Source organism: Cololabis saira, chromosome 20 (genome assembly GCF_033807715.1).
Source record: "Cololabis saira isolate AMF1-May2022 chromosome 20, fColSai1.1, whole genome shotgun sequence".
Classification (NCBI taxonomy): Eukaryota; Metazoa; Chordata; class Actinopteri; order Beloniformes; family Belonidae; genus Cololabis; species Cololabis saira.
This window is the reverse complement of record NC_084606.1, coordinates 17,596,258-17,620,269: the sequence shown is the minus strand read 5'-3', so window position 1 is coordinate 17,620,269 and position 24,012 is coordinate 17,596,258. Positions and strand designations below refer to the sequence as shown.

At 39.7% G+C, this 24,012-nt stretch overlaps 1 protein-coding gene across 2 annotated transcripts in view; it reads left to right on the top strand.

The window, feature by feature from the left end:
* htr2cl1 (5-hydroxytryptamine (serotonin) receptor 2C, G protein-coupled-like 1) overlaps positions 1-24,012 on the top strand; it is a 231,268-nt gene that overhangs the window by 79,473 nt on the left and 127,783 nt on the right. For both annotated transcript variants that reach the window (XM_061710354.1, XM_061710353.1), the window contains exon 3: positions 15,378-15,515. The gene's annotated coding sequence lies outside the window, so the exon portion shown is untranslated. The remainder of the gene's footprint in view (positions 1-15,377; positions 15,516-24,012) is intronic.

The following is a 24,012-nucleotide window of genomic DNA, read 5'->3' as shown; positions in this document are numbered from 1 at the left end:
TGTAAACTCTACAGAATTTTGGTCAATAAAGTTTGTAAACCTCCAAACGGGAGCTGTTGTTGCTGCCATATATGGTCAATTGGAGGCGTTTCTGTATGCAAATGACGGTAACCGTGCACGAGCACGGCAGTTTAGAACAGGTGGGATTTATCATCACTGATGTGCGTACGACCAGCGTCCGCACGTTTGATAAATCCGGATTTTTTTGTACTTACACACATTCTAAATTTCACTCCTACGACAGAATTTAGGACCTTTTCTACGCACTGTTGATAAATGAGGGCCCTGGTCTATCAAAGAGGAGTTAAGTGTTCAAAATGGGGTATTGTTCAGAGGTCAGAGAGTTGTGATCCCCAAGTCACTGAGAGCTGAAATGCTTGCCAGAGTACACCGCAGTCACATCGGAGGCGACGCCTGCTACAGACAAGCACGGGAGACCTTATACTGGCCTGGAATGCAGGGTGACATTAAGGACTTTGTCAGTAAGTGCACAACAGGCAACGGGTACGCTGTAGAGCAGCAGAAAGAGACAATGCTGAGCCATGAACTGCCTACACGCCCCTGGCAGATCGTGAGCTTAGATCTGTTTCAACATAGTGGGAAAGATTTTCTGATGTTGGTCGATCATTACTCAGACTACTGGGAAATTGATGTTCTGCCAGACTTCAGTGCAGAGACAACGATAAAGTGATGCAAGGCTCAGTTTGCTCGGTATGGTCAACCTGACAGAGTCATCACTGACAACGGGCCCCAGTTTGCTTGTACTAATGTCCGCCAGTTTTCTGGGGAGTGGGAGTTCGAGCATGTCACCTCCTCACGAGGCATCCCAAGGCCAACGGAAAGGCTGGGGCAGCTGTTAAAATCGCTAAGAATCTATGCAAGAAAGCCCTTCGGGAAGGCAAGGATGCCTGGAAAGCAATACTACAGTGGCGAAACACCCCTACAGAGGGAATAGACAGCAGTCCTGCCCAGCGTCTGATGGCACGGCGTCTGAAGTCTGCTCTGCCAGTGGCTCCTGCCCTGCTCGAACCGCGGGTCATTATGGGTGTAGTTGACAAATTGCGCCACAGGAAACAAGTCTCCAAGCTCATATATGACAGGACTTACCTGAACTCTCAGCGGTTCGGATGAAACCACTTCCTGGTGACAGGACCGGCATTTGGCGGTGGTGAGTGTGCCTGACGTTACGTTGATTGTACTGTGATCTGAGTCGACGCAGTAAACTGGTATAGATTAACACACTCAAACAATTGTCTCTCAATCAGAATCAAGGTGAATTTTCATGTGGGAGCAATTACACTTAAAATTACCAATTGTGAGCTGGCCAATGTATGCATTGGTCTATATCCTCCAACTGTCAATTGTCAGATTGATTTGACTGATTTGATTTGAAGCAAAAATGTGGGTTTTAAAGTAAAAATACCCAAGAAGGTGCAGACGCCCTCTTGAAGTGGTCGAGAACAACCTCTTGCACGCATGGAGGTCCAGAGGTCTTGACCATGCAAAGCTGTATGTGTGGCACTTTATTTGCTCTTGAGCTAAATATTTCTGCAACCATAAGTGAAGGATGTCGGCAAGAACAATATGACTTGCTGAAGACCATCCATTAGTATGCTCTCAACACCTGACTGAATATGGTGTACTTGGACTTTTTCTTTTAATTAAAGTGCTTCATTTAATTCATTTAATTCGGATGTACTATTAAGAGCGCACACGTCACTTCCTGCCGTTGGGAGGAAGTGACGTGTCACAGTAGCAGTAGCAGCACCGCTCCGCTCTTTCCCGTTTATTCTGGCCGAAACAAGATGTAATTATATAATATTATTATATATGAATATTATAATATTAATATTATACAATAATATTATTATACTTAATATTATACTTATGACATATATACGTATCACTTAGCAACCAAAACCGCTGCATTGCATTGTGGGAAGTTTCTGCTTAGCTAGTGTCCATCAATCCACACTAATACATTTCTCCGGAATGAGTATGGATAGAGCATACTATTGAGTACGTACTAATGTTTCGGACGCACTAAAAAATCTCACATACTGTTTTTGCATGCTCATTAGGGTGGAAGTATGCGATTTCGGACGCAGCCAGAGATGTTTACAGATGGTATATAGAACTTACTAGATAATGTTTTGGAAGAGTTCACTGTCAGCAGATCAACTGGTGACAGGTTAAATGAAAAAAACATAAATTGCAGCAAACTTAAGCTTTTAAGTATCTTCAGTGTACAAACATATCAATATACTAAAGTTCAGGCAAATCAACTCTGTGTTATTGTGTTTTATACCACGGTCTGTGTGAATACTCGATTCTGATTGGCTGGCAGGTGTAGGTTATAACTTATAACCTACACCTAGGTGTAATTTATAAGTTACTGTATAACCTACACCTAGAAAACAAGTTTGGTCAAATTGCCTGATAACTTTAATATCATTGCGCTGGATCAACTGCCAGGTGGTAACCACGTCAACGGAGATTCAGAGAAGAAGAGCCGGCTACCGCAGGACGGTGACATGAGTGATTTTGTTATTTCTTTTAATTTATTTGGTGAATTTAACAATTTTGATGACTGGGATGCAGAAGAGGAGAGAAAAGAAAATAGCCGAGCAGAACTGAGCCGACTAGAATATCTCCCGTTACCAAGGAAACTGAGTTATGGCTTGTTAAAAAGCTTTGTAACTTACCAGGTTACAACGGCTGTAGACGAGAGAAATTAAATAGTCCGCTCAGCCGCTCAGCTGTGACTTGTTATAAAACTATTGATTTCAACTGAAAACACATTAAAGCATGAATAACTTATTTAATATTTATCTTTTTTGGTAAGTGACCGTGGTATAAGAGGCATAATGCCCTTTGCGGTGTACATTATCAGAAATATATGGAGGACGCGGGGGCGTGAACCGTCCGACGCGAAGTCCATATATTTCTGATAATGTACACCTCGAAGGACATAATCCCTTACATATTCAACCCCTCAGCAGCACTGCATCAAATACTCTTATACAACCACAATCAATACTGTCACATGGGTTTAGGAGTACTTTGGAGGTACCTTGTTTCATTCTAATTCTAACATTCTAATTAAACAGTCCAGCATTTTGATTTAATACATTTCATTTTGTCCATGGCTTTACAATTTAGTTTGCTCATTCTTTTTGTCGGAAAAGAATAATTAGGTTTTTTAAATACCTGACATGTTTCGGCGATTCGATGATGAAGGCGAAAGGATTCGCCAAAACATGTCAGGTATTTAACAAAAGCTAATTATTCTTGTCCGACAAAAAGAATCAGCAAATTAAAAAGTCCAGCAGTTTATTTAGAAATTTCACCTGAAATTGGATTACACAAGGTGGAAGCAATATAGAAGCTCTACAGAGAGAGGTCTTGAGTAATCTGGCAAATTAGTCCATATTTCAGTGTTCTTTGGGGAAAAAAAAACAATCATTGAGTTTTACATGTCCAAAGATGAGAAAAACATCCTGGATTCTATCAGCGAAAGTTACAAAAACCAGCATCAGTGATGGCATGGAGCTGGGTCAATCTTGACTTGTATAAATGTGATGGTAGAAGTGATTTAGATGTGTAGAACACTGCCTCATTCTGCACCTGAAATCGTGTATCCAGCAATATGTAGCACAACCAGGAATCAGAGCGGTCAGTCAGGGTCATGGTATCTCTTGGGTCAGGCAACTTTATCCACAATCTGAAACAGTTGTGAACTTTTCATAAACTTAGTGTATATTTTATTCATATTTTCTTCCACTGGGTGCGTTGGTTTACTTCTATATCTTTCTAACTGGGAGCAATGCCTTGGTGCAAAGTACGTACTACTATGGGATCATTGCTGAAGCTGTGCCTTCATGATAAGATGCTGGAGCGATGAGCCTGCATTCTTTGAGATAAGAATTGAATGCCTTTGCGTGTATTATTTATTTACTTTTATGATTTCACTCTTTCTCATTTCACTCGGTCATAAAAGACAAAGCACAACTTCAAGCGCAAGTAGCTATTTGTTTGTTGCTCGGGGGAAGTGGCGAAGGTGACACAGAGAAGATGTAGCAATAAACACAGAAGGACAGCCGATGTGCCCCTTTTATGAGGATGGAGATAGGGACTTACAGGAAGAGGAGGACAAAACGCAATGAAAGAAACCGAAAACAGAATGAGCAAACTGCAAGGACGGCGAGAGATTAATGGCATAGAAATGTAGCGCCGTAACTCAGAAAAAAAGGAAAAAGCTGCAAGATTTACAGGTGTCAGACGTAAGAGAAAGGGACATGCTGAAATATATGGCTGGAGAAGAAGGCCTGAGGAAGATGAGTAAACAGAAAAGGGTGAGGAGTTATTTAAATATGTTTTTTGCCCACGCTCATGTTCTAACCCAAACAGTGAATATAAGAAACTTGAAAATGAAAGAATAATCAGATTAGTAAACAATAGAGAAAGAATTTACAGTCAAAAACAGCCAAAAAATAATTTTAAATCTTCTGAACAACGAGGAATTCCAGTCGCAGCTCTTTGCTCCATTTAAAGGAGCTTGAGGCTCCTTTTAAGAAATGAGACTCTCTAGCGCCACCCTTTACCACGACGGCCGTTGGGGGTACTGCAGCCAACAGTGAAGCCGGCACAGGAGAACGGGGAGAACGCGCATGCAGCGTCATGTAACGTCACATCCGCAGCCCAGCGCGGGAAATTCGGGACCGAATTGCAGCACATTTTGCAGCACACAGCCTGTTCAAGGCAAAGGAGAGATACACTATAGGGATCATTCTTTTGGGTTTGGAACGCTTCATCTGACATTATTACTAGAAAACTTAATACGGATTTTTTTCATAAATCTTGCCACAATCCGGCCTCAAGCTCCTTTAAATGACAAAAATGCAAAGTCGAGATGTTATTTATAACTGCAGTAGGCAGCATATAGCTCATGTTCTTTTAAAAGAGATTATGTTCTAGATCGTTTTAATGTTTTAAATTTCTGAGTTGTGCACTATTTAAGGTGTTCACCTAAAAGTAAGGTTTTTGTGAGATCCAACTTAGTCTGTCTAAATAGTTCTTTCATAAAAAAGCTCTACAACACAATTTATTTATTCCCCCCTGATTTTTTTTCCCTTTTTATCACCCAGTGCTCCTGCCTAAGTATCTTCCTAAGTATCTCTCTCTCCCTCTACCAACCCCGGGAGAGCCATACTGATCTCAGGTCTCCTTAACTTGAGGAGTGAACAGGCCGCTTCTTTTCACCAGACAGGGTGGGGCTTCTATGGCCGGACGTAGCACGTTGAAGGATCACGTTATTCCGGCCAGATCCTCCCCACCCCATCTGGCGCCCCGGCTGGCCAGAGGGGGCATGTGTAGCCCAGGACTGTGTGCATGTTTTTGTGAGGGAAGCTCACATTAGCTACCAAGGGAACACGGGGAGAACATGCAAACTCCTCACAGAAAGGCCCTTTCACCAACCCCACCCAGGGTGTGGGCGCTGAAGTCGTGGGGGAAGTTAACCCACAGCGTCACCAGCGATAATTGAAGCCAGGACCTTCTAGCTGTGAGACGGCTGCACTAACAGCTGTGCCACCGTGCCCCCTGATGCAACACAAATTAACACTTTTATTAAAACCCTAATAGGCCAGTTGCATTGTTGGTTAGCATGTGGCAATTTTTAGCTAGACTTTTGCACAAAACCACATACATTGCCAGTGGTTAAGTTGAACATGACTGCAGTGTCACAGCAAGTAGGAGTTCAGCTGATTTGTAGTTTAAATATCTAAAAACCAGATCATCACTTGCCCTTAAAAAAAAAAAAAAAAAGTAAAATTAAAAAAAGCTTTAAACATGAAAAAACAAAGTAATTACTAATTACACGTAAATCATTTCAGGTTATTTTCCAGGACATTTTCGTGGCTGTGTTATTGCTAAACACAGTCACATACAGTAAACACATACAGAAAAATGTGGATTTACTACACTTAAAGGGTAAATTGGGATTCATTCTCGCAAGAGTTATTGTACAGTATATATGTGTGTGTGTGTGTGTGTATGTATATATATATATATATATATATATATATATATATATATATATATACACACACACATACATACATGTGGACACTATATTTTTTAGATGTGAATAAGATATATAGCAAGTAGAGGTAGACGCTAAGTGTACAGTACAAGATCTCTATGTAATAGTAATGAAGTCGACAGCAGAACACCACAGGTAATAATGCATATGGTTGCCAAAATCCAGTAACCTCGGAGCTAGGACACATTATGACCTAAGATTTTGACAGATTTCTTCATGATTTAAATTCAATAAAGGTTAATTGGACATTATACTCACCAGTAATTTTCTCTGGCTCCTCAGCTCAGCACCCTTTTGATTTGAAAGGAAGATGCAACTCAACTTTGCTCACAAGCTGCCCTTTAAAGAACCAGCTTTGTGTTGTTGCTGGCTTAGAAACAGCAAGTGATCATGTCAAAAGACCTCTACTGATCATGGGCCATTGAACATCTGCCCTTGCCCTTTAGGAGGTTTAATACATGCCCTGAGAAATTTCACTCAGACCATTGGTTCTAAGAATTTATTACATGGCCACCTTTAAAGCAAGATGGGGAAAAAAGGTGTTGATGTCCTGCTCCCTTTTTCCCTCTCTCATTAACAATACCCCGAGACACTTAAACTTCTCCACTGGAGGCAGTACCTCACTCCCGGTCTGGAAAGGGCATCCTACCCTTTAACAACTGAGAACCATGGTCTGAGACTTTAAAGTGCTGATGGAATTGCTCTGCAGATAGCTGAGCGGCTTGAGTCGATGAAGGTGAAATGACTTCATCATCCTTGAAACCAGAAATAAAGTCCTGAAAGCACCGAAATGGATTTATAGCATTTTTGATTATTGTTATCATCTTAATATATTTTTTTCTGTTTTTCTATTTTCTAATTTGGTTCTGAAATTTTAAAAACAGACCAATATGGAGTGTTGTGGAAAATTATAAAATAATTAGAAGACCAAAATGTACACACGGTCCAGACGTGTAGCAAAAAAAAGTGTAACGTCAAGCATCCATTGCTGCTTTAAAGTCCTGTGGGTTCTGGTGTAGCCTATCCCAGCTGTCTTCACGCGAAATGTGGGGTGCATCTTGGAGAGGTTTAAAAACAAAAGACCACACCAAGCTATACTTACTCAACATAACAGTTACAAACTAGATGCAGTACTTCCATGTCAAACTGGAAAAGAAATACTACTCATCAAAGGAGTTTGGTGACTTGTGAATGAACTTAAGTATACTAGAAATAAAGAAGTGCTCCTTTGTGGCAAAAATAGGAAAAATAAGCAAATAAGGGCTGTGAGACTAACATGAATGAAAACCCAGCATCAGGATTGGTAATTTAAAGTTTATAAAAGGATTTTAAATGAATGCAGAATTTACGTGTTTGCTGATGCTGAAACCCTATTTTACAGAAACAAATGCCTCACTTTCAGTGATTTGTAGTGCTGAAGCCGTTGTAGTGGGATTGATTAACAACAGGAAATGTCAAAAGGCTGAGATTCAAGCCCGGATTGAGCCCGGATTGGAAAGAGAAGGAATGTTGAGGCTCAGGCTAACGTTGGCTGACATGTTTGTAAGCTTGATTTAGAATTTTTTTATCCTTCCTATCTCTTCTTACTTTTACATGCTTACATTTGCAATTAGCTCTTTTCACATAAGCCCTAGTTAAACATGGCACATAGCATTTTTATTTGCGCGTGCATGCAGTTCCTACAGATGACACATTTCCTCACTTCCCATCTTACATGAAACCAGATATTGACGTCCTCTGCTGTTGTTTTAATAGAGAATCACTGTGACAAAGCTGCACTAAACGTTTCTGGTTTATTCTCATCACGTATGCTCTGCCTTTTTGCATCCTGCACACTAAATAGTATTGTGTCAGTACCGTGCATGGTGCAGATTTTTAAGTCACCTGCTGAGACACACAGCCACCCTCCCTCTTCTCCCTTCGTCTTTGCAATCCCAGTGTTCAATTTTGTCCAATAATGTGAAATGCTTGAAAAAAGTGCGTGTGTGCGAAAATGTGTTTGCGTTTGGGTCACAGAGTCAATACATGAGTTTTGATGCATCTATGAAGTTTAGAACCACCTGCTTAACAGAATAAGCCTCTCTGCATCTTTCGTCCTCAAATTTACAATATTTCTCTCTCCCTGCTGCTCTCCTCTTCATTCCCTTTCACCCTCATTTTCTCTCTGACACAAATGCGCATATACACCCACATGAAGTATGCGTACATGCCTTCTGTGAAAAGACTGACTGAGAATACAATTTAAATCACATGCACAGCCAGGCTAAAAGGCTGAAGCTGGGTCTGAGAGTATGTAATCTGCATTGGTCAAGGCTCTATTCTGCTGCTATGCACACAAACATGCTCCCAGCAACTGGTAAAAGGGTTTAATAAGCAGGTCGAACAAAGAATATTACCTTCTGTGGTCTTCACTTGGTCCATCAGTTTGACACGCATCAACAGACACAGGCTTAAATGCCCTGAACGATGTGATGGGTTTTGTTCATCGAGACTCAGTTATTGGAAGCAATTACATGGGTCATTCTGGATTTTAAAGGAGAAATAAAAGACTTCAAGGAATGCTGTTGTGGGGATAGCAGTTGAGGTGGGAAAAAAAAGAGAAAAAGAAGATTAATGACGTGTTACATCTGCAGCATTTCAGTCTGCATTTCATCCAGGAATCCTATGTATTTATTTGTGGTGCTGAAGATGCCGATGCAACACCACGTCAAAGGAAAGAAAACTGACTCACAGCGAAGACAGCTTTCCATAAAATCACTATGAAAACCAGGCTGTATATAAAAAGTATCTTAGACAGTAAAATCACATGATGACAGATGCAAATTCATTCATATTTGCAAACTCCACACAGATGATCTAAAACAGGTCAAATCCTGAAAAAAAATTTTTGGGGGGGGGCCCTCGAGTAAAGGAAATAATGTATTGACAGCAAAGTTCAGTGCCATTTTAGCAAAGTTCATGGATCAGAATAACATGTGCCACAATACATCTTGATTTTATTACTTGTGCCATGATGACAGATGGCATTTGCTGTACAGCAGGTCCTTTGACACCTACCTTTGTTAATGACGTGACCCTGGATGAAAATGAGTTTGACACCACAAATTTAAACTGACATATCGGAAAGTTATGAGCAACAGCTTAACAATTCATCCTGCATCCAACAGGTGGATGCTGGGATGATGATGGCAAATGCAGTTGGTAAGGGATTTTAAGCTTTAAACAGAAGAATGATTTGCTTAATTCAAAGAACCACATAAAGGGGGCGTATACGAGATGTTGCTTGAGTTGACCGCCATGCGCTGGTTCAGAGGCATTTGTTTGATTGTCTGCTACATACATCCACCTAACACCAGGTCTGCCTCAACAGGGATTAAAAAAACATTTTTTTGGGTTCTTTTGATTAGTATTTTATAGCCTTATATAAACATCTATCCTGAAAACCATCAAAGGAAAATAAAAATGCATTCTTTATTTGGGAATACATATGAAGTTTCCAGATAAAGTTCAGTAGCATTTTATTTTCAAAAGAAGTAATGTTGGACTATATATCCATCTTCTCTTCAGATTAATAGAAGATGCTCCCGTGATAGCTGGGATATATATTGTTTTATTGAGTTCATTTTCAGTCAGTCCGAAACGTCTGAACTGAGCAGCCAGGAGCAATCTGGATCAAGGTCCACTTGATCATAGCTAGTTGATCCTCAACTAACTCCTCTGTGTCCAGGAACAGAGCGTTTCCTACAGGGCCGGCTATACAGTATGTTTAAAACATTTTCTGTAAACAAAGAAAAAAGAAGAAGTTCACAGATGAGGGAACAGTACACATGCAGATTGAATGAGAGCTTTACTGTACCTTTTTATCCTCCTCTACAGTAGTGTAGAGTTATTGCTGTATGATGTTTAATGACAGCCATATAAATAAATTAAATAAAGTGGGTTATAGAGTGTTAATCACCCTAAAAGTCGCCTGTAAACTATAGCATGTGCATGTGTTTGTGACAGATTAACAGTTCCTTCACCTGACCAGAAACAATATATGATAAATCACTGAATGTTTATGACTCGGCGTGAAACCAAGCAGGTTGTAAGTCTTTTGAATTGGATAAATGTAAATGCTGATTGTGGCAAAGGCGGGGGCGAAACAGAAAGGCCTTCCTAATGAAGTCTCTTTCTATAGATTGCTCTAAGTGCTTCGTATTTATGGCACAGCAAAACTCAACTGGACTTGCTTGGTTAGTGCATTTCTAAGTTTTCGAAAGGTTTGTGACGCTCAAAATTGATTAGTTTTTCTACGACCTTTGATCTTCAGAAGTTTGAATCAAGCTATCTTGATGAAATGTAGATGTTTAAAAGCACACTGGGTGTACTATAAATTGCTTTGATGCTTTGCAAAAACCCAAATCAAGCAGTTCTTGGTGGATATATGTGGGGATGTGTGTGACAGTGTAAGAAAGAGAGAGCTATCTTACAATATTTTGGCCCAAATCAATGATTGGTGAAAAAGTATTCTTATTTCTGTATGTAGGCAGTAAAGCATGTGTGTGTGTTTTTGTGTGGGTCCAATCTGTTTTCCAACCTCCTACTTCTACAATCTCCTCTTCTGTGTCTGCTCTTGGCCACAATCTATCTTCGTTACCATCTGATGCTCCAGCTGAAACCATTACAAATGTAAAGTCTTGGGGACTATCATGATGTACCATTTTCCTTTTACTGTACTCAAGCACATTTTAATTTTTATCCATTATGTTTGGTAAATGCAAATGCTGCAACACCTATAGATCCAAGTGCAAGATAAAAATCGCGCACAGTAGATGTACCGATATCTGGAAATGTATGAGTGTTGCGATGACACCATCAGTACAACCTCGGTTTCACTGCTGGTTGGTAGCTGGTTGGGCCAGCTAGGATCAATGATGCAGGGCGGACATGATCCAGAGACTTTCCTGCATGGGTTTCACCCTCTTAGCATTTATTCTTTCTGAAAAGACATTTAAAATAAAAATAGACAGATGCCTAAAAAGACAACCATTGTTTGGTGGCTATTTGTGTCAGTAGTGTGAAATCTGCTCATGGGCTTCGTGTGGAGAATACAAATCGAGTCCATTTAGGTCTAACAAATGAGCAGGGAAACACTCACAAAGCACAGGCATGAAAGCCGCAAACGCAGTTGCCACTTGGCCGATAAAGAAAAACCCATTTGAGGGATTTTCCATGCATGAAAAGAGTAGATAATGATGCCAGCATACTTTGGTATTCAACGTATAACATGAAACTGTCTGCTTCATTACTGCTGTCTGTTTCTCTTTTTTCACGTCTTTTTAACCATAAACAAACCTTTGTCGAGTCGAGGTTGTATGAACCCTGTCAACAATCCATTGTTGAAAGAAACTGAAGGCGTATATGTATATGTGGACAGCTGTGATGCCAAAGTACACAACGTGGCAGTATTAGCGATTAAATTGCTACTGCTGCCAGAGGGATGGTCTTGAAAGATGCCAGAATATAACAGCATCCCCTTCAGATTCCAGGAGGGTTTAATATCGCCCACAATCTGCATAATTTCATCTTCAAAAGCACTGATAATGCTGCTGTAGTTGAAGGTTAGAAATGCTTGAGACCTTGAGTTATATTGAGTTTCCATGTTTGTAGCATGACTGTGGATGGCAACATTAGTTTTTATTATAAACCCCCACTTTGGTCCAGGCTAAGGTTTCTCTGGCTTCAATTTAAATGTATATTTACATTCTCTACTGATGTTCATGGTTTTAATGTCTTAGACGATCACTTTAAATCTACAACATTAATGAGGATATTAATTGTCATTTTTGAGACAAATGCCTTTATTATATGATGGACTTCCATAAAATCTAACAGCAGTTTCCGCTGAATGAGTCATAATATAATAATGTTATGGTTGAACTTCTCACCTCTTTCTTCATTTGCTGTTATCTGCTAAAATCTTTAATTTGCACTTTAATGTATAAATCTTGAGTGAATAGACGCGATTAGCCCCAGTTGCTCTCCAATATCCAAGTTAATTCGTAAATACTAATGAATCACTAACATGCCAAGCTAAGAATAAAGCAATCTGATGGAATTCAGATACTCATAAGCAAATGAACTGAAAAAATGCAGTTATACAACCTTTGTGAAAGAAGTCGTGACAGTGATTAATTTAGATGGCTGTTATCACATCTATCTTCAAGTCTTATTCATTTTGATAATTAATTTTTTACCTTGATGGCAAAAAGACGTCCCAGACAGAGAGTAAATGCATACTCAATGAAGAGCATATACTATACCTAAATGACAGTAATGTGTTTTCTCTTTTAGATGGTTTCCATCTTTATTAAAGTGAGTGATAAGAAGATATATATAAAATATGTGTGTGTATAAAAAAGATAAAAACTTTAAGTACAAGGACCAGATCCATGAATGTGCAGCATTATCAGAGTAGTTTCTATAAATGTTGCTTCTAACGACACTGAAAAAAAAACCTTGAGAATAATCAAATTCTTTAAAGCATTCAAAGTCACGTAAAAAAGTCTGAAGTCTTTACAATTGAATGTACTGTTATTGAAATTGAAGTAAACTTGGGAGATGTGCAAAAATGTTGGGTGTTGGCGATGCCTGATATTACATGCAAAAATGCCTGATTTAAATTAATGGAAGATCAATAAGCCACAAGTGTATATCACTCATGTTTAATGTACATAAAACACTTCACCTCAACATCCATACAGTCTATAAACATCTTTACTGATTTATATGTCGTTACAATGCTTCTTCTGCCTAAACAATCACAAGCGAAAGAATGGACTGGAGGCCATGTGTCCTGCCCAAGGAGACATTGACATGTGGATTGCAACCCTCCAACTGCCAAAGGGCTTTACTCTATTTCTTTTCTGCAAAAAAAAGGTGTTTACTCAATTTTCTGGTTGCACTGGACTTTACAAGGAACAGGGGAATGTTTACAACTTCACAGGAGTGAACGACTCATATTTGCAGACAGAAAATTTAAGGGCCACAAAACTAATTTTACTAATCTCACTGTGGAAGTTTGTAAAACTATACTTACTAATTGGTGTATAAATACAGTAAATAATCAAAAATGCATATTTAAATTTTACGGGATTCTGATTGGAAAATCAAAAAAGAAAAAAAAGGTTGTAAGGTACACCTTTTTAAGTCAAATATCCTCATTTGTTCCTCCGTTATTCTTTCGTATTCTGTCTATTAACCTTGTGATTTTATTTATTTTGACGTGCGCTGCTGCCTTCTTGGCCAGGTCACCCTTGTGAAAGAGATCCTTGATCTCAATGGGCTATTACCTGGTTAAATAAAGGTTAAATTAAAAAAAAATTTGGTGGGGAAAAAAAGGATCTGTGGAGCTGTTAGTGCACAGCAAATACATTTAGGCGCTAACTTCAGAAAATATATCTTTGTTTAGCTCAGCCACCCGCTGCCTAACTACGCTTCATCCACAGGCCCTTTCAGGCCAATTCAGAGCCAGTCAGGGTAATCTGTTCATACAATTAACAGCACAACAAAACTGACTGTCTTTAAAATATGAATGACTATAATCTGTTAGCTATTCACAGCTCAGAAGCCAATACATCATTAAACATTGAGTAGCTGAAGTGATGCTTGCCATTGGCAATGTCCACCCTTAATCAAATCAAAAGACCACAGCCCAAATTATACATACATTTGTTGATTTAATATCATTTCACCTCATGTCATACAAAACAAATTCACCCCCTGTACACTTGTCAAGGATATGAAATATAGCTATGATGACAAGGCTGTAAATATGTTTACTTCTGGTGCAAAGTTTCCTTGTCATTGGACAAACAGTCAAGACATTCTCCCTTGGTATAGAGACGTACAAACACAGCTCCTGTCACACAAACATGGGTTGAGCCTACAGTTTATGACGGCAGAGATGCACGGATAAATACAGTAGTTAAGTTTAGACTTAAACTGGGATGCCTGGAAACAACTGCATATGGACAAAATTTACATTTTTACTCACTTACATAAGGTAAGACACATCAGAACCGGAGGATTGCTTTTAGAGATCTCACTGACCACAACTTAAAAAAGCTTTCTAAATATTGCAGTAAAGTTCATGTCCCCCACTGGAGGCTGCATAAGGATTATTATTGCTTGAGCTGTTTTTGATTGGTTCAAAGCACACCGCTGTTCAACTTGAATTCAAGCTCGTGCGGGTATGAATACTAAGAAGTGTCTAGGTTTCTCAAGAAAAAATTATGCCTTAAAAACTAACTTGGAATCTGTGTTTATTGAAGAAAGTCCCTGAGTCTAAAAGAGAAAAATAATATACTGTATTTTACACCTGCTGTGGGCTTCAGTGGTTTCACTAATGCTGACAATACTTATCTAAAGACTAAAGACGTTGGAGGAGGTTGTTTTTTAGAAGTATGATATTTTCCATTGACATGGGGCCCTTCTGAATGCTCACATCTTCAGTGAAGAAAAAATCCCTTGGAATTCCTTGGATTTATTGATGGTTTCCAGGGGATAGAGACTTAGAAGCTCAACGGCTGTTCATTTCATACCTGTTATTGCCATGCTTCCTGAATGTCCAAGTATATGCCGCTGGGCATTTATAAGTCATGCTGGAAGTTCTTTATGATTGGAAAGGTTTCAGTGAGTTATTTTTATGCTTCAGATAGCTCAGGTCACTACGGCAATATGTGATGCCTGCAATCTGACTCTGAGGAAACGTGATTTATTTCAACTTAAAACAAAGAAAAGTGCTGCTTAGCAGGATTGTAGGAAACCAGAACATGAACATGACAAAGTACAAAAACCTGACCTGCCCAGAGTTTGCCGAGACTATCTTCAAAGCGACAGTGATAGATTATCATCACTGAACTCATCACTTAAAGCTCTACGCCGCTGACAGACCATCTTGTCTGGGAAAGTTGCTTTGCCCTACAGTTTTTGCAAAAGTGACCTCCTCCAGATTAAACGTCTCACTTAAATTAAACACAATCAGATAATACAAAGCTGGTGCAGTGTAGATATGAGTCTTCTTACAGAGTATGATATATGGAAAGAGAAGAGGAAAAAAAACATCAGTATGTAACAGAATTGATGTCTCATTTTTGTTCAGATTTGAACTCAACAATCAGTTTGGGGAAAATAACTGCAATTTTCATGTTTTTGTTCTCACAGCTATAATGGGATACAATATTTACAGGAGCAAAGTTTAAAACCATGTGTTTTTCTATGTTTGTTTCAGGCTAAAAAGCACAAGTCAGATGTTTGGATGCTGCAAATGGGAATGAAGAACCTCCAACACACTCAACTAAAATCAGTCTGAGGCAGCTCATCCATATTAGATTACTTCAGATGAATATCAAAACAGCATGCACCAAAGGTAAGTGTATTGAAACATACATCACACTCATCCTCTCCCTTTGAACCCCAATCCCATTCATTTTTTTTAACTTGTAAGGAAAATAAACTGTAAAAAACACTGAAATAACATCTCATTTACTCGGTTGTATCGTAGTTGACGGTTGTCGCTGCAGTAAAGTTGGACATTTGCCTCACAGTTGTCCATGGCTGGACGGCTGCAGGCCGAGATCTGAAACTGAGATCCAGGTACACACCCCTCAGAGTCTGTGCACACGTTTACAGCTGGGTTCAAACAGAGGCGCTCAGTATTTTGTGGCACCATCTGTCCCTGTGCAGAGAAAATAAAACAAAAACGCAAGAGAACGTGTACACACACAGACACACAAACGTGGGCAGGCGAACACACTCACCCGTCTCCCTCTGGATTTGTTCATCAACTCCCTCCAGCGGTTGACTGACTTCCCCTCTCTTCCTATCTTGTTCACCTCCATGTCCTCTTCCCACCATGTTCACTTCATGGTGTTTATAAAAGAGAAGAAACATGAGCCCACTTACATTTCCTCTTCCACGCTGGGGAAGCGTTCCAGGCCTCTTTGATAACTTCACATTAATTAGCTCAGGTTGGCTCGCTCTCCTGCTCGAGTGTATACTAGTTAGCAAAGCAGGTTGAGCTGAGATTTGATAAGAGTTCCCCTCATTCCCTCAAGGCTTGCTGACATTTTTTGACACAAACACGGCAGACACCTTTTCTAAAATATTCATAGCGCTCTCATTAACATAAATCTTAACGAAGTGCCTGATAAGGAGGAGCAAAGATTGTTGCTGGTTATCTAACGGAGGCTTTATTTTCTTCATAAATTAATCTGTATTGTTTTTACCCTACACAATTGAAGGGAAATGGTTGCCTTACTCTATAACTGGACTGATGTCTGTGTATTATTTATAGTAGTTTACAGGGTTTTCACAGGTTTGTAAACAGTGTTGGTCAAGTTACTTTGAAAAAGTAATTAGTTACTGATTACTGATTACTGAACCAAAAAGGTAATCCCGTTACTTTACTGATTACTTATTCTCAAAAGTAATTAGTTACATTAGTAGTTACTTTACTTAGTTACTTTTCAAAAACATGATGCACAACCTGAATACACTTTACTGGAACAATAGAACTTTCAGTTTAATTCCATTCTTTGTGCATATTCCACCATATAAAATTAAATGACAATAAGTAAATGAAACGGTCTATTTTTAAACTTGTTTTTATTATTTTCAGTCTTAAATTTATGCACATTGCGTGGGGCAAAATACAGCTCTCTCTGACGTGAACTACAACATAACCTGCGACAAGCTTCTTCAATTCAGCTGCACTAAGTCCCGTTGGTCTTACATCTAGTTTCACCTGTTTAGCAGCAGAGGGGCCACCGGCAGTTCTCCCGCTGGAGTCTGATGAGGCAGCCGGCGCTGCAGCCCCAGTGGGGGAGGAGGAATCCGGGGGTCTCGCAACGACTTTCCTCCCACACAGACTTTACAGCGGACGAGAATGTTTTTATCACTTTTGACCGAGTCAAACTCAAAATAATGTCTGTAATTCCAGGCGTTAAACGCCGCATGCTCCTGCTCTCTCTCGCACTTCATGTCGTCTCTGGTTTACCACTGAAGGCTGATTTATGGTTCCGCGCACCGACGCAGAGCCTACGGCGTAGGGCACGCGGCGACGCTCACCGTACGGCGCGCGTCGCCGCGTACCCGCTTGTAAAAGAGATCAAAGTCATCCTATGACCTTTCATTTGCAGCTTTTTACTTTACAAATCACAGACATGGCAATTTTTGCACTTGCCACAGATGTTCTCCATAATTATTACTGATTTAACAGCCCCATGCCAAGTGAGGGTTGTATTACCTCAGAGTTTCTGAGGTGGAAGTCACTTCTGATGCCCCAATGTATGCAATAAATCAAAAGTATTCCGTTTTCATTTCCTATTGATTATTTGCCCTTTCAGACTGATCGGTTTTGTAAAGACGGCCAAAAAGATACCTTCCTTCTTGAGTTTTAACTTCTAAAATTGGTCTTAAGTGCACATACATAACACATACTTTTAAGACATGTCCTTCAGATGGATGGTCAGGGTTTAAAATTGGATTCTTGTCTTGTTCCTTTCAACATCACTTCTAGCGCTGATGCGTGATGCCCTGTGTCCATCTGGCTGTGATGGCCATCGCCCCTTTATTGATTCAAAATACATGATCTCTCAAAGAAAAAAGGCACGACTTTCAAGTTAATTAGTCCCCCCACCTCTCAGGTGTGGAAGAGCCTTCCTTTCCTTTTCTAGAGCTATCGTCCCCTTCCACATTCTGTCTTTTTCCCCTGGAAGCAGAACCCTGAGGTGCACAAGCGGGTCAAGTCCTGTTTATCAGTTTCTATCTTGCTACACAGCTGCATCCACAAATTTAATCACAACTATCTCTGATCTTAAAGCCAAAATCATTCATTTTGTCGGAGTTTAATTACCTCTTCATTGTTGTTAAGGGGGAGCAACATGTGCGTGAGGGCGTGGTTTGACTGGAGGGTTCAGTCATAATCAAGTGTGAATCTATCTGATAAAAGTAAAAATAAGTAAATGTGAGTCAGAGAACTGCCCTGAGGAAAGAAACATACTGCTTTAACACAGTTTACTTCTGAATTAGTGCGCCTTCTCCTGGAGCTTTTTGTCGACTTTGAGAGTTTTTAGTTTGACATCTTTTTACAGTGGTTGAGTGTGCGCAAACCTCGCCAAGTTGTTTCATATCTATTTTATAAATTGGATGTTCAGTTATGCTTTCTAGATGTATTTCTGTTCTTTTTTTATATTTCTGTACCTTGAAGATAAACAGACGAGGTGACCTCTTTTTGCACATTTGTGACACACACAATGTAGCCTTGAATTGCACTTTTGTGCAGACAGAGTGATAAGCATCTACAATGATGCTTTGAAGAAACTTAAATGAGAGCTGCAACGTTTGATTTCCCTTTGGGGATTAATAAAGTCTTTTTGAATTCAACTGAACTCGATTAAACTGAAAGGAAGATAATAAAAAGCATAAGCAAGTAATATTAAATAATGTGTTGTACCTGGGAGATAACTTTCTTTTGAGACAATATAATGTTCTTGTAAATCGCAGTTTATGGCTGTTTTCAGCAGTTTTCATTATCTTGTGCACTCTCTCAGGTACTTGTCTCTCTTTTTCAAAATGTGCGGTCAGCAGGGATGTTTGCAGAAGAGTGAATGTGTTTTGTGCTTTAGAAGGTAACCACCATGAATCAGTTGGGGTAATAAGGTGTTGAAGAGTTTGAAGAGCTCATGCTGTGAGACCTGAGGATGTGGTGTTAAAACTCCCTGTCAGCCATGGGAAACTTTCTTTGCAAATCTGTCAGCCTGAAGAAAAAAACAAAAAAACAATATTTTGTTTCAGAAATTAGATACATTTCCCATGATGATATTTGCTGGAGAGAACATGCAAATGAACTCTACTAGACATGGGTGTTCCTTATTTAGTTTGCAGCTGTAAAGATTGGCAGAAAATGTTTGATTTGTTGAAACAACACTCGCAGAAATACATTATAGGCCTGGATCTTCACTGAGTAATCCAAAGGAAAATCACTCAACATTTACAAAGAGAGACGGAAGTTTCAGATACAGAAGTTAGTGACGCTTCTGTGTGTCACAGAGATGGCTGAGGAATGCAGTGTTTGCTTAATTTAACAAGTTTCTCGCAAAAAGCTAGCTAAAAAAACAATTCACTGAGTTAGCAGTGATGCTTCACTTCTCTGTTCTTATTTAGCTCAATTATAATTTTCAGCACTTGATGTGGTTGTTCATATTCTTTCAGTTTAATGTAATTATGTTTTTTTGTAACGAAATACCCACAACTCTCTGCTGACTGAGGAATGCTAGCTGGCAAAGAGATTTAAGGGGACCTATTATGGCATCTAATACCTATTTTAAACAGGCTTTGAATGTCTTAAAACAAAAAAACAAGCTTTTGATTGTTTTTGCTAAATAAATTAGAAATTCAGCCTCTGAGCCATGTCTTTATCTTCCCATTCTCTAACCCCATTATCTATGTGGGATTCTGAGTGGGAGGGGAGGCTATGATAATGAGGCACTGTGCTGATTGGCTGCCTGAATGACGCGATACCCCGCCATGAAAAAATGGCGGAAGCTCCGGCCGGCGGAGTTAGTTGTTGTTGTTCTGGCCAGAGTTAGTTGTGGGCGTGGTTTCACGCATCGGAGGCCAACCTATGTAAATTGCATTTTTGTTATGTAACGACGGGAGCAGAATCTGAACTGCTCGTAGAAGCCACATCACACTGGACGGATCATCCGGGCGGCTGTACAGACACTGCACAATTTGGTTGCTTTCCTCCTTTTCTGAGTTGGCAGGCTGAGGGGAGACCACTTTATTTACCGTAGATGACCAAATAGTCGCCCGCGCGCATATACGCGCCTGTGCTCTAATAGCCCATTTGGCATAATAAACGCCGGTTCAATTAAACGCCCGGGCGACTACCGGTAATAACCTGGTAATAACACTGTATTTGCATTGTATTGTGTACAGTATCGTTCATACTGCTCTGATCAGCTCTGTGTGTGCCCACCCGATCAAAGGTTATGGGGATTCTTTATTATTTATAATTTTTTTTTTTTATATATTAAAATCCCAAAATATCTGGACCGTTTCTGATTGGGTGTGTGCACTGCGAATCATTTTTAGACACAACAAAGAACGCGTACCGCAAAAGTTGTGTCTCGGCGGAGGAACCCGGAGTCCCAGCAAAATGAGAAGAGAAAAAAGAGGTTTTCTGAAGAGCAGACAGCGCACACACTGAAGGCTGATTTATGGTTCCGCGTTACACCAACGCAGACCTACGGCGTAGAGTACGCGGCGACCCGCACCGTACGTGGAAATGCGCTCTTTTTTTTGCTATTAAAACATGATTTGTAATGTGAATTTGCAAAACTTAAACTACAAATAATAGTTTTTGACGTAACATCAGAGATTGTACATGCTCTCTGTGAAAGGATGAGTCAAATCGGGTCGCAGCTGCTTCAACTGCGATTCCTTCACGAGGAGCGACCAGGATTTCAAACATGCTTGATTTTCTTGCGAGCTCACGATTCGTGATCGGGAGCTCGTCGTGAGGTGTTGTGTTGTGTACAGTGTGTACAATTTTAGTTCCAGTGGTACTATGGTGATCTCATATGTTCTTTGTAAGTAATGGTCTGGTGCTGCTCATTGCAAAAATAAATTGTAGCCTGGTGCAAATACCCGCCTGGTTCTTATAAACACCTGGGGTCCAAGTGGATTTAGCATATTAAACGCCCGGGCTACTAAATGGTCATCTACGGTATGTTAAAGCAAGAAAAAACGTGTTTTTCATAATAGGTCCCCTTTAAGTCTTTTCTTTGCATTTGCAGAGCCAGAATGCACATACACGCCTTTGTTAAAGACATATCATTATCCATATGCTCTTTTTGGGTGGTGCACACTACCAATATGCATAAAACTAAAATAGAATAGAATAGAATAAACTTTATTGATCCCCCAGAGGGGAAATTCACTTGTGCAGCAGCAAACATACACGCGCTCGACACTTTTTACAAAATATACATGAAAGTACGAAAAGGTATAAAAAAGTATATCCTAAAAAAATAACCAATAAATAGCTAAGTAATTAAAAAGAGCATATAAAAAAAGCAATGTACAAAAGAAGTACTAAACCCGAAGAACGAATAATATATACATGTGCAAAGAGACAAAAATACCAGTGATGCATTTAGAGAGAGAAGGTTATTGCACTTTTAAACTGTACTTGTGGAGTGACGTGAGCCATTACTTGAAGAGAAAGCAATTTACAAAAATGCTGACCATAATATATATATATATATATATATATATATATATATATAAGCAGGTTATTGCACTTGAATGAGTAGAGTTGGTTGTTGTAGAGTCTGATGGCTGTCGGGATGAAGGACCTACGGTAGCGTTCCTTCTTGCAGCGGGTGGAGCAGTCTTTGGCTGAAGGAGCTGCTGAGGCTCCCACAGTGTCATGTAGGGGTGAGAGGGGTTGTTCATGATAGAGTTCAGCTTGACCAGCATGCTCCTCTCACCCACCTCCTCGGCAGAGTCCAGAGCACAACCAAAAACCGAGCCAGCCCTCCTGACCAGTCGGTTCAGTCTCTTCCTCTGTCTCTCTCCGAGCTCCCGCAGCTGTAGTGCAGTAAGGCCATGATCTTAATATATACATAAAAACTACCATATTCCCACAACATAAGGCACACTTAAAATCCTTAATTTTTTCTCAAAAATCCGCAGTGCGCTCTATCCGGGGCGCCTTTATGTATGAATCCAAGAGCTTCAGTTCGGCCTGGCTAAGGTGTACACATGGCTTTTAAAAATTCGCAATTTGGTCGGATTAAGGCAACAATTCGACTTTCTGTGAGTGCATGTAAACTTACTAAATGAAACCTGGTACAGGTCCAATGCTTAGGGTAATGCTTTTGAGTTAAACTCCACAAGGCCTAGTACACATTTTTGCACTTAAATTAGTCAGTTATGAAGTCAGTATCAACTTTAGTTCATTTTAGTCATGCTTTTGCACTGTGAGTTTTTCTCTGTTATTAAAAAGGACTAGCTCTGTGTTTTTGTGAGCAAAGCCCTACTGCAGTATTTGCGGCTTGCCTCTCACAGAGCTTCCACAGCATGGCTAACCCCTTGAGCCTTTATTCCGTATCAGAGAGATATTACCTGGTTTCTCCTCATCTATCCTATAGCTGAGGGCTCGCTATCAATACTGTTCCAGCGTAGGCTGAGATTATTTACTTTTTCGTCTCTAAAAAAAAGCATTTCATTTCTAGACAATCCATTATAAAAGACTTTGGGAAAAACAATTTTAACCTCATACGAAAAAGTTAAAGTGTCAAAATTGTCACATCGGAGTCCGGAGTTTGTTTGATAAGTAAAGTTTGATGTTTCACGGTTCTTGTCTTGTAATCTTTTCCATACTAGAAAAATTGTGCTACCTTTTAATGCACCTCCCTGAAAACTGTGCTTGGTCAAGAGCCAATTACAATTTTAAAGAAAATTGGCAGGTTATCTGGGCAGATTATTCAGTTTCACTTGTTCCCTATGGTTACTACGTATTTTGTTTTAATATATACCCTTTCTGTCAATCTCTAGCTGGTCTTATTCACTCTAGCCTTATACTATTGTGCCTGTCTGCTTTATCAGTTTGTCCAAATGTGTATTTGTATTTTCTAGTCCATCCATCCTGGCCCTTCACCGTATATCTCTGCATTAATGTGAGTTTTTCTTTTTTTAAATGTTGTTTTGATTTCCCTGTGTTGGATTTTACTGCCTTATCCAGCTTTTTTTTTTTTTTTTGGGGGGGGGGGGGGGGTCATCTATACTGTAAATTTTCATTAAGGTTGCACTTTGTTTGGTCAACCTGCTTGTCTCCCTGCTTTCATTTGTCTGAAATAATGACACAAGCAGTATTTGATAGTGTCCCTATTTACTGTGAAGATGGGTTAATTTAATCAGAAATAGGTTTGTGGGTCTGAATCTCCACACATGTGCTTAACTGGGGCTGGTTATTTTCCTTCTTGTGTGATTTCCAGTGATTGCCACGGTAACTAAGTGCCAATTAAGACCACAAGCTTGTGGAAGTTTACCAGAGGTCATTAGAGATGCTTGATTAAAGAGCATATTGTGTAGCTCAGCTAAACTCAGTTGATCTATGATCAACTAAACCAGAGCATGACAGTTATTACATTTGTCAGCAGCAGTGAGTCAGTTCTGTAAATGTGGCTGGTTTTTTGTTTGCGGAATAACTCTAATGCCAACCATGGTGCTAACAAGCCGCCTTGGGTAAATCTTTTGCCTGATTTATATTCTTACTTCCCAGCAACTGCCTCTGGTGCTGATGTACTCAGTACTGGACTGGACTGTAAATCCAGACAGTAAGCTTAGCGCTATGGTCTAGCAAATCAGTCTTTCTGGTCATTTTTGGAAGAAATCTATTCTGTCCTTGTGAGGGTATGGGGGGTGTATAATTATCCTTGAACAAAGTTATACAGTATTTTATGGACCATTAGGCGCACCGCTTCATAAGGCGCAATATCAATGAACAGGTCTGTTTTCAACAATAAGGCACACCGGGTTATATGATAAAACATATATAAAGCGAAACAAAACAGTCTGGTAAGTCGAACTTTATTCAACTCTTCACAATAACACCGAATATCATTCAGTTGTAACTAATACAGAAAAATACACTCACTTTTTAAATCCTTCGTAGTCCACAAATAAAAAGTTGCGGAGCTAAGTGTAGTACAATGTCCTGTTCTCTTATTGGCTCATTGTTGCCAGCGACAGTGGACACCTGAAGTTAGTGTGAGGTTGGAACAACGTTGTATTCCAACATTTAATTATAATTGGATTATGATATAGATTTGAAAATAGGGTTTACTCTAAAA